The sequence below is a fragment of the Atta cephalotes genome (assembly GCF_000143395.1).
Source record: "Atta cephalotes unplaced genomic scaffold scaffold00061, whole genome shotgun sequence".
In the NCBI taxonomy this organism is placed as follows: domain Eukaryota; kingdom Metazoa; phylum Arthropoda; class Insecta; order Hymenoptera; family Formicidae; genus Atta; species Atta cephalotes.
Genome location: NW_012130125.1, coordinates 336,077 through 345,263, shown reverse-complemented (window position 1 = coordinate 345,263; position 9,187 = coordinate 336,077). Strand labels below are relative to the sequence as shown.

At 34.9% G+C, this 9,187-nt stretch overlaps 1 pseudogene; it reads left to right on the top strand.

Annotated features, from left to right (window-relative positions):
• Nucleotides 1-1,751: 1,751 nt before the first annotated feature.
• On the top strand, nt 1,752-8,978 carry LOC105623639 (annotated as a pseudogene).
• Nucleotides 8,979-9,187: the final 209 nt, after the last annotated feature.

Genomic DNA, 9,187 nt, shown 5'->3' with positions numbered 1-9,187 from the left:
GAGAGAGAGAGAGAGAGAGAGAGAGAGAGAGAGAGAGAGAGAGAGAGAGAGGGAGAGAGAGAGAGAGAGAAGGGAGGGAGGAAGGACGCCGGGACGGAACCGAGCAGAACCGAGAGCGAAACGGCGGGGTCGAGGAAGAGGGAGAGGGAGAGAGAGGGTAGTTTCGTTCGAGAAGGGGGTGGTTTGGTGGTGGCCCGCTCGCTCGGCGGCCCGTTCGGCCAGTCGTGCTGTGGCGGCTGCAATCGCGACATCATCCCCCGCCCTTTAAGAGGCTCGCTCTGTCGCGCGAGTTACGACATCCCCCGCGGGTGGACGCTGAAGTGGACGATCGTCCACGCGAGCGAGGGATGATAGGTCTCTGATCTCTCGGATGAGATTCTCTCGCGAGGCTCGTGCGATCGTTTCGCTCGGTTGCCCGACCGATCACTGGGGCGGAGAGAATAGGATTCAAAGCGAGACGAAAGGGTGTCTCCGAGTTACATCGAGCCGCTTAAAACGATCCTTTCTCTCCCTTTCTTTCTTTCTCTCTTTCTTACTCTCTATCTCTCTCTCTCTTTCCCTTTCTGTCATTCCCGAATATCTCTCCGATGAATCCTCGCGGCTCGGAACTCGCGAGATTTCGAGGATCAATTCGCAAAAGTCCCGACGAGAGTTGCTTCCCGTTTTGTCAAAACGAATTTCAGAATTCGCGGAGTGTCGAAGAGCGTGTTTCTCTTTGATGATGCGAGCATTCGTCGTTTAAAAGATCCATGAGCTTCCTACGGGGAATCGTAAAAGCGATAGGTCTCGTTTCGCTCGTCTTCTTTGGATTCAGAGCAACGCTCAAAATTCTCCTCGATCATCGCTTGCCGATTTAATCGACGTGTGCAGCACGTAGTTCGAGATTTCGCGGAATGAGACTCGTGGCATGACGCGGTCCGAAATCGCGAAGACAACGGGGGAACGCTAACTGGGAGATGTTCGATTTTCCACGCAGGCAGAGTTCGTCACCGTATCAGGATATTCGCGGGAAAACGCGATAAGGTAGCGCGAGAGTCATTCGCGGCAGCCGCGAGACGAGATTTTACACGGCGGGAAATCCCCGCGCGGAGAGAGTGAAGACGAAGCGAATGAGAGGGAAAGTCGAGGGTGCGGGAAGCGCGCGAGAGAGAAGCTGTCTCGCTGTTTCTCGCTTCGCGAGAGAATCGATCGCGGTTAATTAGCCGGGCTGACGCGGGCTGGAGATGAAGATGCGCGATACACGGCGATTTCGATCTGTGATCTTTTAAATTATCGCGTGAGGATCGTTCAACAGGGCGCATTGATCGGATGATCGACGGAGAAAGGATTCGGATGGCTAGAGGACTCTCGAATAGTTCGTTCATGTCTACTCGGTGAGTTTGTTGCTTTGTCTATTATCTATTCCATTTAACTGTACGACGAAACAGAGATTCCACAAAACTGGAAATCAGAGAAATTAAGAAAATGTTAGGATAGTTGAAAACTATCAGGAAAATAAGGGAAAAGTCAGGGAATGTTGCAAAGTTTTCCGGAAATCTAAAATTCTTTGTTTTCAAAAAGATAATAATAATAATTTATATTACTATGTTGAATTCCTCTTCTAACAAAATATTCGACGATTTCTAAATTAGAACGAAAATGCGAAAACTTTCAAAATATTATTGGAGCTTCAGGGAAAATCATGAAATTTTGTCTGAAAATCAGGGAAAAGTTGTGGAATTTTAGAATGAGGAATTTGTAGCAACTCTGCAATGGGCCACGGGATCTATTCCTCTGAGTTCCCGCTGGATCCCGGAACGGATCGATGCTGTTATCATGACGGAGAGTTTCGTCGAGGCGTGGCGATTATTGGTACGGACACCAAGCGATAAAAACTTCGTTAAGTTACAAAGAAGTTATCTAGTTAGTTGCCGGAGGCGTGAATCTTTTTTTAAATAAAAAGGTAGCTTGAAGATAACACGTTTGTTATTATTTTTCTTTATGCTGACTTTTCCTTTATTTATATTATTTATATTTTAGATAAAATATAAAAGTTGCAAAAGTATACTTTATAAAAAGAACTTTTGTCAAGTTTGTGAGAAAGTCTAAATTAAAAATTATTTTTTTTCCCTAAACTGCTTATTTTATTTGTTTTATTTCATTAAACACATAAATACTTTAATGAGAAATTATTAGAAAATCCAAGTTGTATATTTCTTATGTCCATTTCTACCAACGTAGATTAACTTTAATCTCGATTTAACTTATTTTTTATCCTTTTCTAGTTCTAAGGATTAGAAAAGAGAGAATGAAATGAATCCAGATTACAGTTAATCTACATTGATAGAAATGAGGATTAATCCTTTATGTACACTGTTAAATTCACATAAATGTCAGATTATATCCAATTTGAATTATTTTTAATTATTTTTGTAAATTGTTCATTGCTTCTACCGAATATGTTATTATTTGTTTAACTAAAATGTATAATACAGCTAAACGGTTAAACAATGTAATTCAAGAAATGTATTAAATTTGACTCGAATTTAGTTTATTATTTACTGTGAGCACGATAATATGGACGTTATTTACTTTGAAACTGAGTAATTCAACCACAGAAATGGATTAATTCATATTTTGACACACATAGGAGAGTTAAAAATCAAATATTATTTAACTTAAGGGATTGAATCATTCTTGTTTGTTTGATATTTAGGGTATGTGATATAAATTTTTACATTGAATTAATGTCTTTTATTTATTTTTGAGAGAGGATAGGAATTGTTAAGAAAATGTCATTGAATAAAAACGAAAAATAATACAGACTGATATAAATCGTATACTATTTGGACAAACAGTTGCATCATTATTTTTTCAAAGACGAAAAAATCGAAACGTCTGTATTATTACATAGCAATCTTTCGTATACTTCGTATTATCTACAGTTCGATTAGATTCTTCACATCTTCATTCATTCGTCTTGCGTTACCCTCTATTGATTTTTTCCACGGTTCTTGATTTTTATAAACCTTTTCCGCATCAATAAAAGAAAAACAGCAATACTAGAAAACATAAATTCACGCTAAAATATTATTAGGCAATAATATTCAGTGACCGAATGAAGTTCTTTCAGATTCTTTATATTATTCGCATCGGTCTTTTTTTACTTATTATGTAATATAAAGATTTAATTATTTCATATTACTTTTTCTCCTGCTAAACATATAGAATTTGTATCTCTCGCGAAATTGGACAAAGAGTTCGCAAATAAAGAACATGTGACCGATTCGAAGACAGTCTACATATAATTATTATATACAGCCTTGGCCAAAAATATCAATTAAATATTAACTTAAATATTAACCATTATTTAAAGTTTTAAAAATTGATATTTTCTGTAAATTATCTTTTATTTCAAAGACCTTTTAATTTTTTATATATAATGCCGATAATCAGTAAATAACAATGCTGATAAAAAAATTCCAGATAAACGAAAAAAATATAAGTGCTTAATATTTTTGACTAAGATTGTATGTATAATTATTATAACTATTTATCGCACTGATTCCTAACGCTTTTATATTAACTATTAATACGATGTTGAATTTCAAAAATTCTTTTTTATTGTGTTTATTATATTTATTATAATTATTATAATTATTACATTTCACGTAATTATTTGCTATATAATTGTTATTAATTCTTTTATTTATAACACAAAAATAATATCGAGAGAAAATTATTATATAAAATATTTAATTATTATATTTTACGTAAATATTATTATTTTTGCTATATAATTATTATTAATAATTCTTATGTTTCATAAAAATAATATCGAGAGAGAACATATACCTACAGAAAAGGGACACGTGTCATTCTTTTGCTTTGGATGCCGCGGGCAGCATTAAAACCCCTTTTTAATTAATTAAATAAGACGAGTCTCCGGTTCTTTTCCGGTCGCGCTGATCGCAATTTGTGTGTAGAGAATTTGAAATTATTAAAGACGTCCGTCGATTAGCGGCGATGCACGGAAGCGAACGGCCGGAAGCAATCTGGGTGCACTCAATCCTGCCACCCCCTACCCACCTCCAGCCGCTCACTTCCACGCAGTTATTCGTTGAAAAAAGGTTGGCGAAGAGAAAACTTTCCGTTTTCTGATTCCTCTCCCTCTCCTTCCAACCCTTTCGTTTTCCACAGGAAAACGCTACGCGTTTCGTCGACAAGCCGGACGATTATTGGAGAATTATCGGGGCAATCTCGAAACGATTCGCGATATTACCTATGTTTACATAATTGCAGTCCTGTGTTTGAGCTATTTTCATGCGGTTACAACGCCCCTAGATTCATTTCTGATGCGAAAGGGGCGATTGAGACGGGGAAAGTGAAGGCTTTCCTCCTGTAACTTGCTCTTTTCCCTGATCCCGGATTTCATCATCAGATTGAACAGTTACCGGGATTACTAGGGCGATTCCTGATGCGATTCACGATATTATGCGTGTTTATACCCCGACCGCTCGCACGCGCTATTTCCACCCTGAACGGAGAAATAGAAAAGGGAGAGGAGAAACCGACCCGTTTCCATCGTTCGAGTCGAACACGATTATGGGATTACGGGGGCAATCTCGAGATATACCTGTGTATGTGTAGACGTTTTCACGATATAATCATATTTATATGTATATATTCGTGCCCTTGCCCTTGTCCGACTCCCGCCCATGCCATCCACCAGTCTTTGCCCAAAATCCACCCTCTCGCATCCTCCCCGTCGAGATATACACTCCGATGCTACGTGCCGATGCGCCCGGCGTATATATGTACACTCTATGTAGGACGTAGCACGCATTAGCAGTTTCCCGAGCAATCACGGACCGGAAGTCGTCGGGCGAAATTATTAGTCCGAAAAGCGGATGCGCGATATAGGCAGGCGAGAAGCCGATACCGTTCCCTAGAAAGCTTCTAATCAGAGTGGCGCCATGCGACTATCACTTGTGATTGGTCCGCCATGTTTTAGCTATTCCCACCATTTTTCAATTGTATTGATTTCTGATCAAAATTCATAAACAAATCGACTATGTACTTTAATCAATCTGTATGTATTTGCAGGTATTATGAATCTTTTTATTATAACATTGTAAATATTTATAAAACAAACAATTTTACTTTATGTAAAGATGAATTTTTTATGGAATTCCATTTTTATATTTATTATTTATATTATATTATTTATATTATCTCCCATCACATCAACATTCTGGGTTTAAATTTCTTGGAGTAAAATCTCACTTTAAAATGCTGCCATTATTGAAAAAGAGTGGCAGATTTAAACTCAGATTTAAACAGATTTTTACTTTTTTAAAGTGAGATTCATTCCAAGAGAAAGAAATCTTACTCCTTGTTCGAAGTGAATCTCACTCTAAAAAAGAGTGAAAATCTAATCTTACTTAAGAGTGAAAATTTCTCACTCTTTTTCAATGATAGTATTTTAATTCTTTTGGAGTGAGATTTCACTCCAAGAAATTTAAAGATAATATATCCTTTGTTCATAGACTTGTTAAGTTGTTGACTTGTTAATACTTAACTAAAACCAATCATATTACTATTCTTTTTGCAATATAAATTCACATCAGCAATGTTATTTATTATACATTGCACTTAATCATACAGCTAATCCCTGCCGCATATTCCCATATGGGTTCCACAGGAAATTGACTCAGGTGTATTATGAGACAGGATATAACAATAAAATATTGGGAATCACGAAATTGTGCATTTGTTTGCAAGTAATATACTTTATGTATAACATTTATGTAGTGTATAAACAATCATTTACGTGTATATTGCATAAATAGATTCATAATGTGTATGTATTGTTACAATATACGTAATAATACACACACACATCTATTTACGCAATCAGCAGTATACACTGTATAAATGTTATACATAAAATATATTGCTTATAAACAAATGCACAATTTCATGATCCCCAATATTTTATTGTTATATTCTGTCTCATAATGCACCTGAGTCAATTTGCGACAGGATAACAATTGACTCAAGTAGCAAGGTGATGTCAAATGATGTCTTAATGATGTCTCTAATGTCTTTAACATCTTTAATATCAATAAAACGTCACCCTACTACTTGGGAGCAGGTAACAATTGATAGTTACACTATTAGATAGAGTACGTATATATATTTCTTTCTTACTCGCAGGATTTCGCCAAAACATGTCGGTATCTAGAGATCCTCAAGTAAGAGATTGGATATCGTTTAGACAACTTCTGATTGCTTCGCCATATTTTTCAGGACTTATTTGAGATAGAATGAGAGATAGATAAAATAGAATGAAATGCGTAGATATTTCATTCTATCTTAAGCATGAGATCCTAAAAAATATGGCTGACCGAATGTCTATGATCTATTGGTATCCAATCTCTTATTTGAGACTCTAATCAATACCTTTAATCTTATACGGCACCACTATGATTAGAAGCTGTCTACCGTTTCCTATAGTGTAGTCACATGCAGTAAAAGTCGCCTCCATCACGTCACCGATAATTTTCTGCTCCCTCGAGAGAGTCGATTTCGCCCTTCTTGTTTTCTCTCCCCTGTTCTCAATTCTTCCCACATGACCGTTCGTTTCCGAAAAAGTTTAGATGGATCGTGCGACAAATGCACTCTCGGTGCACGTGTTATTGACTTCAAATTCGTCGTAAGTTCTAAAAAATGTATGTAATGTCCATTTCTGTCCAATGTAGATTAATTTTGAAATTAAATTAAAATTTAAATAAATTTAAAAATTAATTTACTCAGTTAAGCTTTTTATTATAAATAGAAAAATGGAGCGAGAAGAATAAATATTAAATAAGAAAAATCCTATTTTCGATTAAAGCTAATCTTAGTGCTTAGAATATTTATGTGTGAATTTATATCCAATTCTGCAAACCAAACGCCGAAATCTTTTTCAGTCTTGAAACGCAATTATGAACAAAATGAAAGTAGTAATATTACATATTAAATTGACAAGCAATTTAACAATATTAATGTGTCAATAAGAATCTTATAAGAATATTAATAATTTGATGAAAATCTTAAACATTGAAAAATTTTTATATATTCTTTTAATTAGGAAAAGATAAAGAGCAAATTAAAGATTAAAGTTAATTCATATTGTTACTGAAAAAATGTAAAATGTAGAATAAATTAGTACGTATAAAAGTACATGTAGAATATGTATATATAGAATAATCAGATTATTTGGTAAAATATAAACGATTAATAATTTTAAAATAACCTGCAGATACACATTTGACTGCATAAATTTTGATAAACATAATCAAACATTTGATATCAGATTATTTATTATGATTATAAATATGTTAATCAAATTCTATTTCGTTTTATCAACACTTCTTTAATCCGAAAGTTCACGAGTTTTTAAACGAACACTTGTTTTCATAATTGAAGTTATTACAAATAACATATTCGTTATTATAAATAACATATTGTAATATTATTGAATGTTTTCCGGTTTAGTATTTAAGAAAATATTGAGTTATCCGAAAAGTTCGTGCCGACTAAAATTTAAATTTTAGTATACATTTATTAAATTAAAATTTTCTGCGTTTCAATTTTCCTTCAACACCGGCATGAACTTTCCGGACAACCCAATAATTAATATGAATTTAATTGTAATTTTCTGAAAAAAAGTAAGTAAAAATTTAAAAATTTTGTAAACGGAATAAGCACGTTGAACAGCTTATGATAGTATTTTTTAAAAATATAAAGATTTTAATTAATATAACACTTTTTATTATTTCAATAGAATTTCATATTCAAAAGTTCATAAAGAATAATTATTAAAAAAGAAAAAATATATCAAACAATATCCATACAAAAATATTTTACAACAATTTATATTTGTTGCCGCTGGAGGCGAAAATAAAAATAAAAAAAATATATTCCAGAATTATTCCCAGAATAATCCAATCATGCACAGAAAGAACACCTTTGCTAAAGTAATTTAAAAATTTAGCTAGGTACAGATCTGAATATAATTTTGTTAAAATAATTACGTAGAATACTCAAAGTGGTTGCTAGAATGTCAAAATTATTTTCATAGCGATATTCTTCATCATGCTTGAGTGTCCTACATAGTTATTTTAATAGTCCAACAAAATTATTTTCAGATCTGCACCTACACTATCATTCAAAAATATTTGCCTGTCTTTTTTAATTAATGAACAAAAGTGAATTTCTATTTTCTTTTCTACTCTTTTAAATGTTAAACTTAATAATAATGTTTAACAGTTAAAAATTTTTAATTCGAGATATACAGTAAAAGAATATAGTAGAATTAGAATGAAATTCAAGTGTATAAAAAAGGTATACGTACAAAAATTGGGATCTTTTAAATAATTTATCATATCCAGAAGATCAAAATCTACAAAAATATACTTTTCTTTTTATTTACACATTTTTAAGCTGAAATTGACTCTATTTAATAGTATATCTTAATATGTTAATTAATTATGATTATTTTTTCCATGTAAAAATGGACATAACTGCAAAGTAAAACGGAGTCTCCCAGTTCCATCGACCGTTTATGTAATTTTACAGAATTGTCGCGGAGTCCAACCACTAGCCCTCACGACTGCTCTTATCTCGAGTACGAGAACGCAGACGAGGAAGGACAAGAGTAGCGAAGCGCGGTCGCTCCTCGTCGTCGTCCTCGAACTGGGTCGTCCTCGCTTTCAAAACAAGACTACGCCGATATGCTGGTGCCATCTCGGATTTAAAGCCGGGGACTCGCCGTTATCGCGCTTGTTAGACTCGGTGAAATTAAATCCGTTTAACGAGTCGGAAATTCACCGTCTGGAAAAGAAGGAAAAGAAAAGACGAGACAAAAGAAATATCCGGAAGACGAAGGTGAAGGGGAAGAGTCACGTGTCTTTGTATCGGGGAAGGGAGAAGAGGATTATTCCATAAAGTAGGAGGAAGGAGGAAGAAACCGGAAATTCAACGAAGTCCTAGTTTAGACAGGAGGTTTTTCTCGATGGCCACGACGACGTTGAGGCCAACGACGACGAGACTGGGAACGACGCCGAGCGAGCCTTCCGGTACCTGAGAGAGAGAGAGAGAGAGAGAGAGAGAGAGAGAGAGAGAGAGAGAGAGAGAGAGAGAGAGAGAGAGAGAGAGAGAG